Source organism: Leopardus geoffroyi, chromosome C2 (assembly GCF_018350155.1).
Source record: "Leopardus geoffroyi isolate Oge1 chromosome C2, O.geoffroyi_Oge1_pat1.0, whole genome shotgun sequence".
Lineage (NCBI taxonomy): Eukaryota > Metazoa > Chordata > Mammalia > Carnivora > Felidae > Leopardus > Leopardus geoffroyi.
In genome coordinates this window covers 79,504,885-79,525,086 of record NC_059333.1, presented here as the reverse complement: position 1 = coordinate 79,525,086, position 20,202 = coordinate 79,504,885, and the positions used below count along the sequence as shown (strand labels likewise).

The window sequence follows — 20,202 nt, the reverse complement described above, 5'->3', positions numbered from 1 at the left end:
TTACTCAATGTTTCCTAATACAAAGATCAATGTGATAAATTCTTTGAATTCAACGATAGGAGACAACAGTTACCTGACTGATGAACTGATAGATATTTCCTTTCTTCAGGGAAAAAAAAATGCAGGATTATCATATGACTCTTTTTGCTTGGGCTTCTATGATTCATCTTCTCCTTCCTTTACCACATCAGGTTTCTGATACCTCCTGACCAGTATTTGAAATGTCATAAATAAATGCCAGTTATAAGCCATTCCAAAACTAATTAATTCCCTAAATCTAATTCATGCTTTTTAAATGAAAATAAGCTTTGAATCTGTGTACATATATGTGCCTGTAAACATCCACAAAATATGTAAACTTCAGACTTTTTAAAAAGAGGTGGTTTAATTCTAAGTGGATTCTTTGCTTATATAGGTAGTAAACACTGGTTCCATTAGAGTAACATACTCTTTTGGTATAAATAAAATATAAGATTTAAAGTGGGCTAAAGAGATAGAATATTTATTTGTCTCTCTCTCTTTTTTAATGTTTATTTATTTTTGAGAGAGAGAGAGAGAGAGACAGGGCATGAATGGGGGAGGGACAGAGAGAGAGGGAGACACAGAATTAGAAGCGGCTCCAGGCTCCGAGCTGTCAGCACAGAGCCCGCCACGCGGCTCGAACCCACAAACTGTGAGATCATGACCTGAGCCAAAGTCGGACGCTTAACCAACTGAGCCACCAGGCACCCCATTATTTGTCTCTTTTAAGAAATGTGGAATTTCTTGAAACTTGAAGTACTAGCAGCCATGTGCACAAGACCATTACCTGAATCATTGTGAAATGTCTTGAACTCTTTTTTTATATTGGACCAGTTATATGAAAATAGTGGAGAATACTGCTTCCTAGATGCTGCTAGATGTGCTAAGCTCCTTAGCAGTAAGGAATCTTCTTGGCTGTCTCTGCCACTCAACCTACACAGAGTGATGTTTTACTTCCCAAATGGCCAACTTATGTTAAATTGATCCTTACCCAGGCAGTCAAAGTCAAGAAACAGTTTTTATAAACAGCATCCTGGATGACATAATATTCTATGTAATATTAATTTTAGGGCTCCTTTTCTCATCAGCCAACCCAGCATAGCTAAAAGTTATGATGTTCAACTCTGTTTATGGGAAAATCTATTTTAACAGTCACTTGTAGATCAGACCTCACAACCAGCAAGGGAAGAAAAAAGAGGGAGGATTAGAGTGGTCTGTTTGCAGCTGTTAGAACAAGTTTCCTGGAGCTCCTTCTGAAGTAAGGGTATGAATGGAGATGTGTCATTCAGGCCATCACTTCTCTACCATTATCCATCATATTGGATGAGCAAAACAGAAAGAAACAATGGGAATTATGGCTGGAGACATGAGAAAAGGACTAAAATGTATTGTGAAAACTGGGACTCTTAGAGAATGGCTTTGTGAGAAGATAAATGGGATTCAAGAAGGCGGTGGCCATTGTATATGATTTTCCAAGAACTACTTGGAGTTTCTCTCTCTTATTCATTGATTGATTTCTTCACTCATTTATTCACTTTTTTTCCCCTTTTAACCATTGATTGCTGAATTGAACATAAAATTTCTGTTGAATTGTTGAAAAATATTAAAGAAGACCTAAGTGAGTAGAGAGACATCCTGTGTTCATTGCTTGGAAGATGTACTATTAAGATGGCATGCTCCCCCAATTGTTCTACAGGTTCAAAGCAATCCCTATCAGAATTCCACTTTTCTTCTTTGTAGAAGTTGACAAGCACATTCTAAAATACATATAAAAATTTAAGGGACCAAGAATAGCCAAATTAATCTTGAAAAACAAAAGTAAAAGACTCACACTTCCCACTTTCAAAACTTTACTACAAAGCTATAAGAATCAAGCCGTGTGGTACTGGCATGAGTATACCTGTAGATCAGTGGGCTGGGATCGAGAGTCTAGAAACAAACCTTTACTTTTATGGCCTCCTGATTTTCAACAGGGGTGCAAAGACATTCATGGGGAAAGAATACTTTTTCAACTGGATATCCACATGCAAAAGAATGAAGTTGGATCTGTACCTCAGATCACATACAAAAATTAACTTACATTGGATCAAAGACATAAATATAAGAGCTAAAACTATAAAATTCTTAGAGAAAATATAGGAGTGATCTTCATGACCTTGAATTAGTCAGTAACACCAAAAGCACACACAATTGAAGAAAAAAAAAATAGATACATTGGACTTCTTCAAAAGTAGACACTTGTGTGCCTCAGGTGACACCATCAAGAAAGTGAACAAGCAACCTATGAACTGGGAGAAGACGTTTGCAAGTCATATGTCTGATATAGCCTATGTTAAGACTCTTACAACTCCAGGAAAAGGCAGATAACCCAATTAAAAAACAGAGGATCTGAATAGATATTTCTCTAAAGATCCAGAAGAAGCTAGCACACATAGGAAAAGATGCTTGATGTCATTAGTCATCCAGGAAATGATCAAATGAAACTACAATGAGATACCCCTTCATACACACTAAGATGGTTGTAAACAAAAAGACAGTAACGCTTGTTGGCAAGGATGTAGTGAAATTGGAACTGACATTCATTGCTGGTTGATTGTAAGACAGTGCAGCCACTTTGGGAAAAGTCTAGCAGTTTCTCAAAAGATATGACATAGAACTATCATGAGACCAAGAAATTCTATTCCTATTATATTCAAGATGAGTTAAACATATATCCACATAAAAACCTGTACATAAGTGTGCATGGGAGCATTATTTGTGATAGCTCCAAAGTGGAAACAACTTAAATATCAATCAGTTGATGAATGAATAAACAAAAGGTGGCATATCCATAAAGTTGAATATTATTTAGCTATAAAATGGAATGAAATGCCGGCACATGCTATAACTATGGATGGACCTTGAAAGCATTACACTATAGGAAAGAAGCCCGACACAAAAGACTTTATATTGTATGATTCCATTTATATGAATAGGCAAATCTATAGACACAGAAATATTCGTTCCTGGTGGCTGGGTGGTGGGGAGAATAGGGAGTGACTACCAATATGTACAGGAGTTGTTTTGGGAATGATTAAAATATTCTGGAATTAGGCAGAATTAGCCAATGGTATTGATTTCACAGTCTTTGAATATGTTAAGAACCAGTAATTTTACGTTTTTGAAGTAGATTTTATGGTATGTGGATGCTGTCTTAATTGAAAATATTTTTTTTAAAGCTCTGTGTTGAGCAGTATGCCTGGAATACAGATATAAAATTGTGCATGGCCCCTGCCTTAAATAAGTTCACCATCTATTGGGAAAATCCAGACTGACAATTACAGCAGAGAATTCATCCTAGGGAAGATGCATGTACAGGTTAGCTCTAGAGAGCAGAATAAGGATCAGTATTTAGAAACAAAGCGGTCAGCAATACAGTGTAAGGGCCATGCCTTTCTAATAGTAAGGGCAGTTAAAGTTCAAAGTAGCTTGCCTTAGAGGATTACAAGTTTGCCTTCACTGGGGGCATTTGGAATGATACTCTGGCATTGGCCAAGTGCATTTTTTAAACTTTCTAAACCTCATTTATTAATCTTGGTTAATAACATATCTCAGAGTTGACATGAGGGTCACATGAAGTAATGGGTGTGTGTCTAACGTGTGAATACACTATCTTGCACGTAACACTGTGATCACTGTCATTCCCCCCACCATCATCATTATCAAATGAATTTTGGCAAGAATTCTGGAAAGGAATTCAGGCAACAGATGGGAAAAATTGATTTGAATGATGCTAGTATTTCATGGTACTCGTATTCTTGGTTGCAAGGCTTGGAGTTTTCTGTTCCCTGATATAAAATTTGGAAAGAAGTACAAAAGACCTTGATTCTATTCCAGGTCCCTAAATTGACTATTTCTGTTTCTAAGACAAACTACTCAGCCTCAATAATGGCTTTGTGCTGTTTGCCGTGATAGCTAGTACGGATGTGTGATTTATTAGCATTGTTACTGACAAGAATCTCCAGTGACCTTGGAAGACGGCCTTTGTGACTATCAGTAGAACTCTGGTTGACACTGGGAAGGATTGTAGGTGAGACAGTGTGAGGGTCAAGCAGAAGGAGACCACTTCCTTGATTTTGCAAAGAACATGTCATCCCTTGAAAAGAAACAAGTGGAACAACCTAGTTAGACCTCTGGAAACAATTATTTAAGATTTGTTAAGAGGTCCAGAATTTCCGTGATTGGCCAGGACATCTAGTGGATAGTTACTACCTCTCTCTGGGTCTGTTTCAATATCTATCTGTAAATTGGACCTGAGGAATGATGTCATTTCTTATGGTGATTCTAGTTTTGAGTTGCCATGACTTTTGCCCCACATAAAAGAAAAAACTCTATTGATTTTCCTGTCCTTTTATTACTTAGGTATAGGCAATTTTTCTTTAAGATTAGAGTTGAAGTTGACAGAAGTCACTGTGTGCAACCAGAGGGAAGTTTCTGCAAACTGAAAGACAGAGTTTATGCGTTTTTCTTTAAGATAATTTGAACCCAAATTCATGGTGTTCGAGATGATTTGGAACCTATCTCATAGCCTTTGAGATTATTTGAAAGACAGTATGTTGCTGTCCTCTATCCTTTGTCCAGTCCTTTTGGTTATTTCTGTGGCTTCTAATGCATAGACTGGAAAGCCAGAATTAGAGCAATAACCAGTCTTGTCCTTTCATCTGACATGTGCATGAATCATCAACATCTGTTTCTGAGCATTACACCATAATCCCTCTTGTAATTGAGCAAGGTTCACTTTAAAAACAAAAATCATGACTTATGAACTTGTCACAATTTAATAAGCCTATCATTGGACTCTTGGTATAATTTGTTCTTATTATATCTCTCGATTGCAGAGACTAAAGCATGTAAAACTATGGTTAAGTTACTGTTTGTCCTTCAGAATGCCCTGGAGGGCTTGTTACACACAGATAGCTGGACTCACACCCCCACCCCAAAATTTCTCCAGTGGGGCCCAAGAATTTGCATTTCAAGAAGTGCTCAAATGGTTCTGTAGTTGGGACCACACTTTGAGAACCTTCAAAGCTGCTTGTCAACCAAATGTTTTGTAAATAGCACCTTCTTCCTCCTTTCTTGTCAACAACAGACACTAGCCTGACATCTTCAGTTCCTGCGTAGGAAACCCTTACTCAGAGAAATGTCTTTATCTGGCTACATAGTAAGTTGACAGAACCTACAAGATTTGTATTGTTGTCGTTCATCAAGCATGATCTGCAACTGCGATTCTTGGACTGAGCATTTAGATTTAGAAAACTAGGATTCCACTTGTAGCTTGGCCATGTTTGGAAGCGTGAATTCAGTTATTTTATCTCTCTGAACCTCATTTTTATTACCCATGATATGAATACATTCTCTGCTTACCATCTATGTTTCTGTGAGTAGTTGATGGCATATTGTGCATTGAAGTACTTTGTAAACTATGAAATGCTATACAAATATTTTTTTCAACCTCATCCCAGTTATGAGATGGAGTATCTTGCTAAACATAATGTATTTTATGATAAGCGTATCCTTCCCCCACTCATCTAGGGTAAATACCAACTTTGCTAACTTCTCAGGAGGAAGTAGTACAGTATAAACTTGCCACCTTTTGCATACAATTCTTTCATTTCCTTCCTACATTGAGTTATCTCCTAATTTGCTTTCAAAGGAAGCAGTTAGAACTTGTCATTTAACTATTTCTGCATCTGAATACATACATGTATGGGAGATGCAGTCACATGTATATTCACATTATGAATTTTTCTTCTAGTATCCTGGTAAGATACCCTAACAAGTCACATTCATTAAGAATAAAATAAGTGAGTTGCTATTTTGCTAGAAATTAATCTCTTTTTTTGGCATTTGCCGTGGAAAGAAAACTGAGTTGTGCCAGGAAAAATGGATTCTCCTCCCAGTTCTGCAATTAACAGGTTGTGTAAAATAAGTCAGTTCCTCTCTCTAAGCCTCAGGTCCCCATTTGTAAATGATGTTAGTTCTTACTCATTCCTTCCACTCTCAATGTCTATGATGTTGCAGTTATAAGGCAGCTTTTAAATGATGTCTCTCATTTTCTTGAGACACTCTGAGGGAGTACGCATGTTGACTTGATTCTATTCTAGTAGAATAGAATCTTTCATGCTTGAGGCCTGACATTTGCTTTTGTCTTGATGCAGTAAAACTCCTCCATACCTTTCCTTCAGGATATGGCTGGTCCCTATGGAGACCTCTCTAGGTTTCTTAAGGCTATATTTCTGTTGGTGTGCTTGGAAATAGAAGAAGAGGATTATGTTCTTTTTTTGCCTCCTTGGATGGATTTGTCAGGGGTGGGGGGTTGGCAAGGCTTTCGTGTTTTTAGTGAGCTTTTCCCTTCAGTAATATTCAGAGGATCTCCCTTATTAACACATAGTAAAAAGTATTAGTTCTATGTTGTTGTGGAACAAATTGTTTAAAAACCTGGCAGCTTAAAAAACACATTTTCTGATGTTTTTCCATGGGCTAGAAATCTGGGCACAGCTTAGCTGAACCATCAGTTATCTTCCAAGTCTGCAATCAGGGTATTGTCCCAGAGTCTCATCTGAGGGCTCGATTGGGGAATGATTTGCTTCTAAGCTCAGGGAGTTATTACCAGGTTCAGTTTTACCTGGGTTGTTGGACAGAGGGCCTTAGTTTTTAGCTGCCTGTTGGTTGGGGACTGCTCTCAGCTCCTCACCGTATGGACCTCTTCAATATGGCAACTCATTACATCAAAGCATGGAAGCTTGGAAGGCAATAGGTAGAGTGTGTTCATAAGATGTAAGTCATACTCATTTGTGACCTAATCTTGGAAGTGACATCCCATCACATTTACTGCATTCTTTTTGTTAGAAGTAAGTGATTAGGATCAGACCCCACTCAGGATGAGGGGATTATGCAAGACTGTGAATATAAAGTGGGAATCATCGGTGGCCATTTTGGAAACCTGCCTACTACAGAACAAGGTAGAATTAGACTTATCATCTGCAGGGATGTAGCACAAACATCAATTCACTTGTGGAATCTGGTGGATGTGTGAAGTTAAGGGGTGGAGAGAGCAGGTGAGATATCAGGAGAAGAATGCAACCAAGAAGATGTAAGCGGTTATGAAAGGCTCCAACAGATGTAGGAGGAATTGCACACTCTGAGAACATTAGAGCTGGATTGGGTTTGGAGATCTTTTGATCTATTTTCTCAAAGAATCCAAGGCTTATAGAGGGTCACGGTGATGGTAGCTGAGCGAAGAATTAGGCTGAAGTCCTCAAACCCCTTTCTTCAGATTGTCAGCTTGTTATTATGGAAATACCTCTGAACTGGGAGTAAAGAGATTTGTTCTTGTAACTTTTGATTTGCTTATGAGTAGCTGTGTGACCTGGATCAAGTTACTTCCTTGAGTTATGGTTACTCAGTCTACATGAAGCTATCATTTGTTCATGTATATTTATATGCCTCATGAACACATTAGCTCTTGTTTGTGAAAATCCTTTATAAACTATATAAAATTCTTTATAAACTATATATATTATTCTTTATCAGCCTTTAGAAAAAAAGCATGTGTTTTGCTGAAATTAATGACCTAAGTTTGAGGCAAGCAAGCACCTCCTCCTGCCACAAAACATGAGTATTAGTTCATTGAAATACAGATAATTTTATCTTTTTCTATGTCAGTGTAAGTCATCTATTGGTACGTGATGAACTACCCAAAAACATAGCACTGTTTATTTTACTCATGAATCTCCAACTTTGGTAGTGTTCCATGAGGATGGCTTATCCCTGCTCTGGGAAACCAGCTCAGATCACTTGACTTGCGGGTGGAAAATTCACTTTTAGCTTAGATGAGTAATGACCAGTGTTTGTTACCAGGAGCTTGGCTGGAGCTGTGCATCTGGAACCATGGTTTCTTTCCATGTGCATCTTCCACAGGCCGGTGGGGCTTCCTCATAACCTGATGGTCGAGGATCACAATCACAAGGGCGGATGTCGCCCAAAGGGATGGTAGACATGCATGCATTTTTTATGACTTAGTGTCATATAGTGTCATTTCCACTGTAGGGTGTTGTTTGAGGTAGTCACAAAGACTCACATAAGCTCAAGGACAGAGGACACAGACTCCACCTTTTGATGGGGTTGTGGCAAGGTTCTATACGAACATGTGTGCAAGAGATACTGTTGTGTCCATCTTTAGAAAATACAGTCTGCCATTGTGTTGTATTATATTCTATCATGCCATAGTTTATCATATCATATCAGAATGGTTTATGTTATATTGGTTTCTATTGTTAAGTACTTATTACGTACCAGAAACGTTGGCAGTTCTGTAAGTCTCTTAGAGTTCACTTAATTCACACAGCAACCCTGTGCATTAGTTGTTATTCCCATTTTCACAGATGCGGAAACCAAAGATGTTCATTTTAAGTCAGTTGTCTAAGGTCAAACCAGCTCGTAAGTTGCAGAGTTCAGATTTAAATCCAGTTGATCTAATTCTGGAGCCCCTACATTCAACCCCTCTGCCAGATTGCTTCTATGTTTTTCTCTGTATCTATATTTCAAATCACGCCGCTCCCATTCTCTTACCTGCACTTTCTGCACCCCAGTCTTCATCTGTCTATGTGAGCAAGAGTGAGTGGACAGAGAGGCAGACTGATTAGGGAGGAATCACATGCAGGAAGTAATACCTTTGGAAAGGATGGACCTGAGCCTGTCCTTAGGCACTCCAGGGGTTAGTGCTAGGAGGCCCCAAGAAAGGAAGCCGCATGTCACCGGTTCTGTTCAGAGTTTACAGTGGCTGTGATTGTGCCTTTAATTTAAAAAGACATGTAAGAGTCTAAGGAAATCCAGGGAGAACAGCTAAGTAAGAAGAGGTAGATCAAAAGGAAAGGAAGAAAGAAAGAAAGAAAGAAAGAAAGAAAGAAAGAAAAAAGAGAAAGAAAATGGGAACAGGGCCAATATTTGAAAACTAACGGAGTTGAGAGGTGTCTATCCTTATCGCACAGAAGTTCAGCTCTGGAATCTCACTGGATGATCTGTCTAATAAATTAAATCCTACTTGTTTCTATATTGGGATTATTATTATTATTATTTTTTACCAGAGTCCACCTCACAAATTGAGAAAATCACAATTAGGTTTTGTGCCAGTGAGTGTCTGTTTTAAAAACTTATTTATTCATTGAATTGTGTACTTCCATTTAACTAGCAATTGTGAGGCCCCTACTGAATGCAGGACACTGCAGATTGAAATCAAGGGAGCGCAGTTTTTACCTTTGCCCACCCCACAAGGGACTTCTAATGTAGGCAACGGATGAGTAAACAGATGACAGGATATATAATAACTATAATGACGAGTGAATGAATAAGTCTCTGTGAATTCACAGAGTAAGGTGCTCCAATCGCCTTCCAGAGAGATCAGAGGAGGCTTTTTAGAAGTGGCATTTAAGTCGATATATTAAGGAACTGGAAATAGTTCAGCCTGGTTGGAGCTCAGGGTATGTAGGGCAAGTGTCATGAGATAAGCCTGGAAAAGAAGGCAGGTAGATAGGTTTCTGCAAATACATCTCCTACTTCTGTCTTCCTGTCTGCCTGTATATACAGTAATGACTCAGTACCAGGAATTTCAGGCTACACTCAGCACAAACATACGTAATATTGCATTTCTCTGTGATCCTTCTACCTATCTGTCCTCAGTGCAAATACCAGCAACACATCTGAAAACTGTCAGGATGGGGGCTGGAAAGTCTTATGTCCCATCAGGGTCAAATCAAAGCAGTCCTAAGTCAGTGAGTCCGTTAGGGCCACCCTTCTTTCCTCCAGCCTCTCTTCTTCATAGGCTGCCAGGCCTGTAGCACTGTCATGCGGTAACACTCATGATTTGGAAGTGCTTTACTACACAAAGCACATTCACATTGTCTCTTGTTTCACTTAGCACATGTGAATTAGTTGTTAACTCATCTGAAATAGGACAAAACTGAGGCCCAGAAATGCGATGATTTAATTTCACCAAACACATACACACACACAACAACAACAACAACAACAACAACAACAACAACCTAGAGAATCCAGTGGTTAAATTTGTTTCTTCTGCTTCTAGTACCTAAGTGGTCTTCCCATTAACTGGGAACTCTGTTCAAATGAACCCTGAACTGGAAACTTGGTGCATAAAGTGGCTTAATGGGTAGAACAGATTTTTATGGGAATATGCACTTGGGGGTTTCTGGAGCTTTGCTGAGTACCATTCTGCTCACTCTGGAGGCCACTGTGAGGCATCCCTATCTCTTGTGTGGAAACCAGTCCCTGTCCACTGTGGAAACTTTCCATGTCATACCTCAGAGCTTCCAGGAAAGACCTAATGACGATTTTGTTGCCTAGAGTGGGAGTAATGTTGGAAGGGTGCCACCATGCATGTGGGGTCAGCCTCACCGTTCTCCCCCTGATCGAACCATGAGTTCCTGTGGATCAAAGCCAAGCCCATGAGAGAATAAAGGAGAGAATGAAAGAGCCGGAAGAGGGTGGAGGCAACATGGCACAGTGGACAGAGCCTGTGAAATCTCATCTAAATCCTGCCCCTGACTTGTTACATGATTTTTTGCCAGGCAAGCGGACTTTCCTTCTTGTGCACCAGCATTTCCGCTCACAGTACTGAGGATTTGGACCCCAGGTCCCTCAGGTTCTAATAGAAAATATCCCTTGAGGTCTTCATTCCCTGAAGAAGGCACATAGCTTGTTCCAACTCCGACCCTAATAGGGGGATCAGCCCTACCACTTAACACTGTCTTTCATGACCTGCTCTGGTAGATGTTCTGAAAGTGTCGTATTTCATGAATAGAGGGAACTTGACCTGGTGAGTTGAGCAAGTTATCATCAGGCAGGAATTTAAGTGCTTACTCACTTTTTATCCCTGATTTGTTTCATTGTGTTTAGACATTTCCTCACACTTCCTGCCTTATTTTGCTGCCTTAAATATGGGGATAATAAATGAGGAAACTCTTGGGGTGAAGAAGAGGGAGGGGAAAGACCGAATAGGAGGAGTGCTGTGGGTGTAAAAATTGCCAGCCCCTGTGTCTCTTGTTCTAGAAGAATCAGGATAGTTTGGATTCACATCTAGAAAGTGGCAAGAGGGGCAAGGTAGAAACCAGGAGAGGCATAGCTGATGTTGATGGCAGAGCTTTTTGTAAAATGCTGCATGTTTCAACTTGCCCTTGTCCCACTCTCCAGCATGGGAAGGGTCCTTGGAGGTCTTACGTTTCAAGTCCCCTGGTCTTACAGAGGAGGGCGTAGAGATCTGGCCGGAGACTGACTCTCCCATTCACATTGTTACCACGCATCCCTCTCATAGAATGCACATACTGGGAGGCAGTGGGTGCAAGGGCCAGGTGGTCCTAAGATGCCTCAGTACTAGTTTGGCCTGTTCTGGATTCACCTAAATAGTCATTACTTTGCTTGACAGTAAAGATTAGACCTAGTTGATAAGAAACCAAGACTCTTGCAGGAATGGCAGGAGATGAAACCCTCCGATCATGGCCATGATATTTTAACAGCGGGGGCCACTGTCATTCCTGGAACATATGTGGTTGATGTGTTTAGAGGCCTTGAATTTATGAAAATAATAATGAGATGTTCCAACACAAAGCGGTTTCCCATGTTAGCTGGCTGTCGGTGGACAGCTTAAGAGAAATCTATATTCCATTCTTTTATTTTGTTGTACTCACTATTGATTACATTGAGGGGCTGGATCATATTAAGATACGATTACAGTACCAGAATATATTAACTCTCCCTGTAAATTAAACTCCACATTATTAATTGAAACCCAGGAACAATATAAATTGATGGAGCCTCACTGTGTTGCTGCTACCTCTTCATATCTGCCCCCCCTTTTTTTTTTGGCGGGGGGTAGCATGGATGTCTTCTAAAGGGATTAGAGGACGTTGGCTTGCCTGATAGCTCAGAAATCTGCAAATACGATTTTCTAAAAAACTGATTTTATATAGTTTATGTATTTTTGGTAGCTCCAAGCCTGACTGCCAGAACATTCTGCTTTATAGTAATGCTCTGGTTTTACCACTGAAAGCTGTAGCATTGTGCTTTATCTCATTATCTCCAGATTGCAGCATCTGAGATGTAGAAAGACTGATAAACCTAATAACTATAGACTCTGCTTACCTGAGACTGAGTAGCTCAGAGGCCTCCACTACCGCCCATTTCTCCTTGGGGAATAGGTTTATTTTTTTCAATAAAAATTAAGTTTATGCTCTCATGACCGCCTCACACCCTTTCTCCAAGTGGGTAAGAAACAAACATGCACAGGCTCACACATCTATTCTTGTTCCCTGTTTTGCAATTTCTGGGAAGAAAAGGCCTTAGAATGGGAGAATAGATTTAGAAATTTAATCTGAGGATGTGTCATTGTTGTGGTATGAGATATCTAATTGCCCTTCTGCTTGTCAAGATATGTGTTTTTAAAGCTACTATCCATCAAGGCCTTTATTTTTAATTTTAATCTAGCTTCTTCCCACCTCCCTGACCCTGTTTTCTCTTTTTTCCTTCTCCTCCTTTCCTACTTCTCTCCACTACCTCGTATGCACACAAGTAGACCCACATCCACTTACACAGCAGTATGGGTGGTACAAACCTATATGCACACATGCACGTATGCACACATGCATACAGTCATGGACACACAGGTACACATATACACACATATGCCGTGTACATGCTTACACGCTTACATATACACACGTGTGCACACCTGTTAACTACGTAATAGTCTTAGTATTGCCTAAGTTCTTATGATTTGTCAGGATCTCTGCTAAACGTTTTGCATACATTGTCTTGTTTAATGTCTAAGCTTGGGAGGTGATACTCGCTATATCCCTGTTGAACAGATGAGGAAACTGAGGTTGGCGGAGGGTAAGTAAATTTCCCAAAGCCATATATCTCATAACTCAGTGGTGATTACAACTGTGGCTCTCTGGTTCCAATGCCCATGCTTCTGTCTGCTATACAGTGGTACCCTGAAATAGTTCCCAGAAAAGAGTTAGCCCCCTAAAAGAAAGGATTTCTTCACAATGAAATCAAATTTTTGTACATTGCAGTTCATGTCAAGTAACTTCTCTAGACAATGAGGAGACATTTTATGGTGGATATAATCCAGACTAGAAACCGGAATGTGTAAGTCCTTTATCACTTTCTCTATCTCTTCCTGGTGATTTGGGGCAGGTACCTAAATGGGGGAAACGGTGCAGTTTATAACCTCATAGAAACATACTTAAGTTCTGTTGAGATGGATGCCGAAAGAAGTCGGTGAGAACACATGCAAAAATTATCTACATTTGAGGTCTGGCTACTCCTGTTCTTTACCTCTTACACCATCTTCTCCTCTTGACACATTCACCTAGTTGTTTGCCCAGGGAGGGAAGCCATCTCAGATCGCATCTGTGGCCTCTTGTTTATTCTAGCAAACACTTGGACTGGCTTCGCTATGACCTCACTGCAGGGGTATTCGGAGCCAAGGCACGGCTCTTAGTTGGCGTGTGCATTTCCCACTCACTGCAAGAACCAGTAGTTTAGGGCTACCCAGAAGTGTCTTCTCCAGAGCACTGCCACATATGTATTGTCCTTAGTAGAAATGAGAACAACTGAGACATAGTGGCAGAGCTAATATTTAGAAAATTAGGCTTATAATGACCATTCCAGTTCTTTTCCTTCACCAGTTGATCATTCCCACCTTGGAAGCTGATGGACATGTGAAGGCTCAGGATTGGTGTGCGTTCCAATACGGGTACCAAATGTTAAGGTCTACTGTTGGGAAAGGTAGTGTTGGTGATCTCTGTCACTATATTTACACCAGCAGTGAGTACACTGGTCACGAGGCTTTCCTGAACTTTGTGTATGTCTCAGATGCTGTAGAATTTTCACAAGGTACTTTTATGGTAAGAGAAAAAGGATGCTCTTTGCTGTTAATGTGACCAAGATACTTCAAAGTCAGTCTTATTTTGTTGGCATCAAGAGAACCCTCCTGCCCCCATTTACCACTCTCCACAGCTTGTTAAATTGAACAAGACTTCTGTGTTACAGTGATTTGTCCAAAAATTTAAAAGTATAATTCAACATAGCGCATAATAAGAAATCATATAAAGCAGGAGCCAGCAAAGCCACAGCCTTTGAAAAATAAAACAAACAAAACAAGTCTTTGGGTATTAAGCATGGTGGCTGTGTCCTAAGCTCTCATTTATTTTTGGCAGTTGGAATCTTTGAAAAGCACAAATTGCTGGCCCGTTACACTTGCAGGCTTCAAGTTACTGGCAAGCTGACTGGTAAGACTGTCGGTTAGGAGTGGCGAGGCACATTAGATTGTGGCGAGAAAGTTGTCTGAACGAGCATCCCGTATTTCTAGAAGAGAGGCAGAGGTAGCTGTGCTGCCCAATTCATGAGGTGGTGTATTAAATGAGATATCAGGGAAAGCAGTTCGTTAAACCTTAGTTGGTGTCCGTGTATCTTTTGGCAAAGTGTCTTCTTATGAGCCTCGGGGAGCTTGTTGGATCTGGAGAAAGAAACTGGGTCATAAGATGGTTTCAGTAACAATTGCATATATTTCTCCATAGAGAAATAGTGTCCAAACTATGAACTCTTGTAGAGAGTTCCTATTTTATTATTGTTTAGTAATAAACCTAGTTTCTTGTAAAGCATCTAGTGTTTCCAAATATTTTTAAATGTGTTGGCCTCTCATCAAACCAATAGGTCTATATGGGAACAGATCCTGTGTGAGTTAGCAGGCTATAAAAATAAACCTTCCCTTTAGGAACTTAACTTTAGTAGGGAAATCCTAACATAGGCACGGACAGAGAAGATAGAGGAGGAGCCATAGGAGGAGAATGTGAAATACACGTCTGTGTGTGTTGGGAGTAGGAGGGATGGTGGTGGCTGTTGAAGTCACTTTCCGCCAAAGAGATAGATTATTCTCCCCTGAAAAAAAGTCACGCCTGTGCCTGGCCTTTATTTCATGGTCAGCTATGGGCATTGGGTGATGCCGGTGAGAATGATGCTCTAGGAGCAGAGATATAAGCAATTTCAGGAAACCCTGTGCAGTTTAGCATTGTCTTGGGAGAAGGGTACGAGAAGGGAGGAACGTTAAGAGGTCAGATTAGAAAGATGTGATTCCATCTTGGAGGTCCTTTCACCTCAGGTGGAGGAACTTGTGTAAGTGGTTTGAATATTAACTGGATTAACTGACAGAAAATTGTGCGGTGTTCCTGGGGCCTTCCTATCTCTCGGTTTCAATTTCCCCATCTGTCAAATGTCAAATAAGAGTTTTTAACCTTCTTCCTTTTATTTATTTATTTATTTATTTATTTATTTATTTATTTATTTTCTTTTTTGAGGGAGAGAGAGTGCGTGTGCACATATGTGCCTGAGTGGGTCAGGGGCAGAGAGAGAGGGAGAGAGAATCCCAAGCAAGCTCCAGGCTGTCAGCACAGAGCCCCTTGTGGGGTTTGAACCCACAAACTGGTGACATCATGACCTGAGCCGAAGTCAAGAGTCAGATGCTTAACTGACAGAGCCACCCAGGTGCTCCAAGAGTTTTTAGCTTTCTAACCTCCGAGTTATGACTCTGATCTCTGATGTTTCATAAATCCTTGAATAATTTCATCTTAGCCTCCTGTTAAGATTAGTTATTCAGTACATATAACTGTAGTGGTTTCTGTAGTAAACAGACAGTATTGTAGTAAATACCCGGTGGGAACTAGGACTGAGAAAATAGTCATGTGTTGCTGATTTAACTATGATCTGGAAAACTATGAGAAGTAAGCATGGGCTCAGCAGCTCATGAAACTCATGGGCAAAGGCCGGAAAGTGGGGGTGAGCTTGACCTATGTTATCAGTTTTCTATTATCCCTGTGACAGTGCCACTAACTTGGTGACTTAAAGCGATACATTTCTTTATTGTCTTCAAATTCTGTAGTTTAGAAGTCTAGTACCTGTCTCTTCACCTAAGATAAAGGTGTTAGCAGAACTGCTTTTGTTTCTGGAGGTGCTAGGGGGCAATTCTGGGGGCTTTTCCAGCTTCCAGCGGCCTCCCGGATTCCCTGGCTTGTGGCCTATTCTGAAGGAAATTCCCAGTCCTTTCAAAGCCGGCAACCTTGTATCTCTCTGACCTTTCTTCTAAGGTTATGTCTCCCTCTGACCACAGCTGGGAAAGGTTCTCTGCTTTTTAGAAGTCATGTGATCCGATTCGGCCCGTCTAGATAATGCAGGAGAACCCTTCCATTTCAAGATTTAATCACATCTGCAAAGTTCCCTTTGCCAAGTAAAACAACACGTGCACAGCTTCTGGGAATTCGAGTGCAGATATCTACGACTGAAGTGTTATCTCACCTACCACTGTCTGTTTCTGGGAATGTCAATGATCACACATGGTTAATGCATAGACAGTGAGGCTGTCCATGAGAAAAGGGATCAGTAGCCAGATTGTGGACTGTGTTTTGCACTTCATGTAGAGTTCTGAGATTATTCTGATGCCAATCGGGAACTATTCAGTTCTTTTTTAGCACAGGGGTATTTAGTCTGTAATTAACTGTCCAAGTGGGTAGCTCTGTGGTACCCAACGACCCTTTGCATTTATTTCTACGAGAAAAATTGAATCTATTTTACGACTCCATACACTGGAACACAATTCAGTGCCATCGTTATATTCTCACCATTCTCATCATTAATATTCTCACCTCTTTTTACCACGTTCTTTTTCTATATCGTCTCCCTAACTTGATTGTCTTGGAGCCTGAGGAAATGCCATTCATGGTCTGTGAGTTGTTGGGTAAAAAGTTCAGGAAGGTTTTCATTGGGCAAAGGTGTTTCAGGTTCTGGAAACTGGAACTTGGTCACGGCAAGAGGTATTTAGGAGGACAAAGAGATGCCTGTTCCTTGCAAGGGCAGCCCGTTGAGTTTGTGCTTTCTGGAGCTGACAGGGCCTACGTGAGGAGGGGGATAGCCTCTTCACATATTTAACTCAGGCATAACACCCAGTTTCCTCTCAGGTCCCCAAGGAGCAGATCTAGGATGTCTAATGACAGAATTGGCACTGAATCTCTGCACGTTCAACGTAAGAGTGGGTAGTTAACTTGTGTGCTTGTTCAAGAACGATTCGTAATGCAGAGGAGGAGCTGGTGAATAGACGAAGCCTAGTAAATTGAAAGATTCTCCTGATGGAACAGGGAAATTGAGATTTATTGTTTAGTCAGTTTTAATTACAGTGTTGTGTTGCAGAGGAAAGCAGCTAAACAGGACGTTGGCTTGTAACACCACCAACGTGGAATCAACCTCAAAGGAGATGGTTGTCAGAGCAGTGTTCAGTGCCCGAGCTTTTACCAGATGAGTCACTTGTGTGAAGATATCTTGACACAGATAGAATCGAGGTGCTCACGTTATATCTGATCACAGAAATGTTAATGCAGAATAGCAAACTGGCTTTGATCTTCATGGGATTGCAGGCTGGGGAAGAAAGAGGGGGTGCATTTTTAAAGGTCATCTCTACTACTTAGGAGAAAACACATTTCATGCCCATGTGAGACTGCCTTTCAAGATGGGAAATGAGTCCATTTGAGGGAAAACTGCAAATTGTTTTCTCGGTGTGAATTTTGTGTTAGCGTGTGTGTGTGTGTGTGTGTGTGTGTGTGTGTATCCATGCACGTGTGTTTTTGGAAGAGTTTAGCATCCTAAATAGTTATTACTTCTGTGTTGTAGTTGATGCCATCTAACACCCACTGTGGTGCATGGAGAGGAAGAACCTTCTATCTCCCACTTTAAGTGTTAACGATGTGGCATAATTTTACAAAAAAAGGCACACAATTTCAAATGTGACTTCTTTCCTAACTTGTAAGTAGAGTTGACAGCAATGAATTTATCTCCTCTGTGTAAACTCAGAAAGAGTATCTTTTGAATGAGTGGTAGTTGAATTCGTACCAATGAATGTTAGAGAGTAGAGATGAATCGGTGTTTATTTGGGTGACAAGGAGTGTCTACAGGGACGAGGCTGCTTGTCTGAGTTTGGATAGCAGGTCAGGGGCACTGCCAGGACCAGAACCAGCATTGTCTGACTCCCAGCTACATCTTGGTCCACTACAGCTGCCTCTCACGTTTGACAGTCTGTGACTCACAGTCCAAATCTATGGTGATGTATATAATATTTCACTTTGATTCTAAATTAGCAAGCCATTTTTAGAAGTACTTACACTGTGGCTTTACATTTTACACTATTCTTATGGATTCTTCAGGTTGTCCTCTGGAACTCTAATAAGAGTGCCCAGAGGCACCATTTATTCATTACAGCATTCCCCCCTTATCCATGGTTATGCTTTCTATGATTTCAGTTACCTGTGGTCAGCCCTGGCCCAGAAGTAGAGGGTCCTCCTTCTGGCCTGTTGTCAGGTTAGTAGTGACCCAATATTACATCACAATGCCTCTGTCACTCACCTCACTTCATGTCATCATGTAGGCATTTTATCACCTCCCTTCATCACAAGAAGAAGGATGAGTATAGTCCAATAAGGTATTTTGGGAGAGAAAGCCAGAGACCGCATTTATGTAACTTTTGTTACAGTATATTGTTATAATTGTTCTATTTTATTGTTATTGTTGCTAATCTCTTACTGTGCCTAATTTATAAATTAAACTGTCACAGATATGTATATATAGAAAAACATATATATGTATATTTATATGTATATGTATATGTATATATGTATATGTATATATATGTATATGTGTATGTATATGTATCTGTATATATATATGTATGTATATATGTGTATATATACTGTTCAGTATTATCCTTGGTTTCAGGCATCCACTGGGGGTCTTGGAATGTATCCCTCATGGGGAAGGGGGCGGGGATTATTGTATCATGACAAATATTTTGTGAACACCTATTGAATGGCAGGCTCTCTTCTAGAAGGTGAAGCTGCAGCTTTGAATAAAAGAAAATGTATTTCCCCAAACCGTTCATATTCCTTTGGGGAGAAAAAAACAAGTGAACATTAAGTCCGATGGAGTTAAGTGCTGTAGAGGAAAAGCAAGATAAACACAGGAAGTCCTTTGGTAAGAGTGCAGTAATAGTTGCTAGTTTGCATAAGGTAGGTAGAGAAGAGAAGGCCTGATGAGGGGTTGATATTGGAGCCGAAATCTCAAGTAGGGAAGGGAATGAGCCATGCAGATGTTTGGGACAGAGGGGAGAATGTCCCTGAAGGAGGAGAGCACGAGTGGGGGAGACCTGGGAGAGGTGCATGGCCAGCAACTAGCCTGTTTCTGAAAGAGTAAAGTGGCCAAAGATAGCTGGAGCTGAGTGATCTTAAGGGGAGCGAGAAAAGAAGGGGTCGGGAATCTGTTGGGCCAATGATCATCATACAGTACAAGCTTGTGGTCTGTCGTAAGCACTTTGACTCTTAGTCCAAGTGAGATGGGAGCATTTGGAGTCACGTGATCAGCCTTGTGCGAGTAAAAAGTCGGCTGCAGTGATAATCCACATGAGACATGATGGCTGGTTGTAGGTACGGGGCAGGTGCTAAGCAGTAGTGGGATTCTGGATACATTTGGATGGTAGTGCTCAACAAGCTCTGTGGACAGGGTAGATGTAGAATACGAGAGCAGAAGAAGAGGCAAGAATGACTGCTGGGTTTCTAGCCTAAGCTACTAGAACAATGGACGTGGCAATTAGTGAGATGCCAGGAGGCAGCAAGAGAATCAGTTTTGTGTTTGATTTTTCTGAAGAGCAGGGGTGATCTGGAATTTGGTTTCAGGTGTGGTACATTTGAGCTCTTAGACATGCAAGTAATGGTTGAGTAGACAGTTGTATATTTGTCTCTGGGGCCCCAGGGCAAAATCTTGATTTAATATAGATTTAGGAGTCGATGGATATGAATTGAAAACCTTGATCCTGAGTAGCATCACCTGAGGCGATGGATTAAGGCTGGGCCAGTATTTTGATGTCTCAGAGAGAGACAGAGGAACCATTAAAGGATGTCATGAACAGGGACATTAGGTAGGGGGAGAATCAAGGGACTGTGCTGTCCAGACACGGGGTGAAAAAAACTGCTTCGAGACTGACTAAGTGAGCAGGTTCTCTGTGGGATCAGATGCTAGGAGGACTGAGAAGTG

At 40.6% G+C, this 20,202-nt stretch overlaps 1 protein-coding gene and 1 long non-coding RNA gene across 7 annotated transcripts in view; one reads left to right on the top strand and one right to left on the bottom strand.

Moving 5' to 3' along the window:
- Positions 1-20,202, top strand: part of LOC123611099 (LIM domain containing preferred translocation partner in lipoma) — a 680,366-nt gene that overhangs the window by 345,110 nt on the left and 315,054 nt on the right. The gene's annotated exons all lie outside the window — the stretch shown is intronic.
- On the bottom strand, positions 17,259-18,390 carry LOC123611107. Its single transcript, XR_006718437.1, has 2 exons — positions 18,282-18,390; positions 17,259-17,541 (listed from the first exon to the last, which is right to left on the bottom strand). It is a non-coding gene; the product is annotated as an uncharacterized LOC123611107 (long non-coding RNA).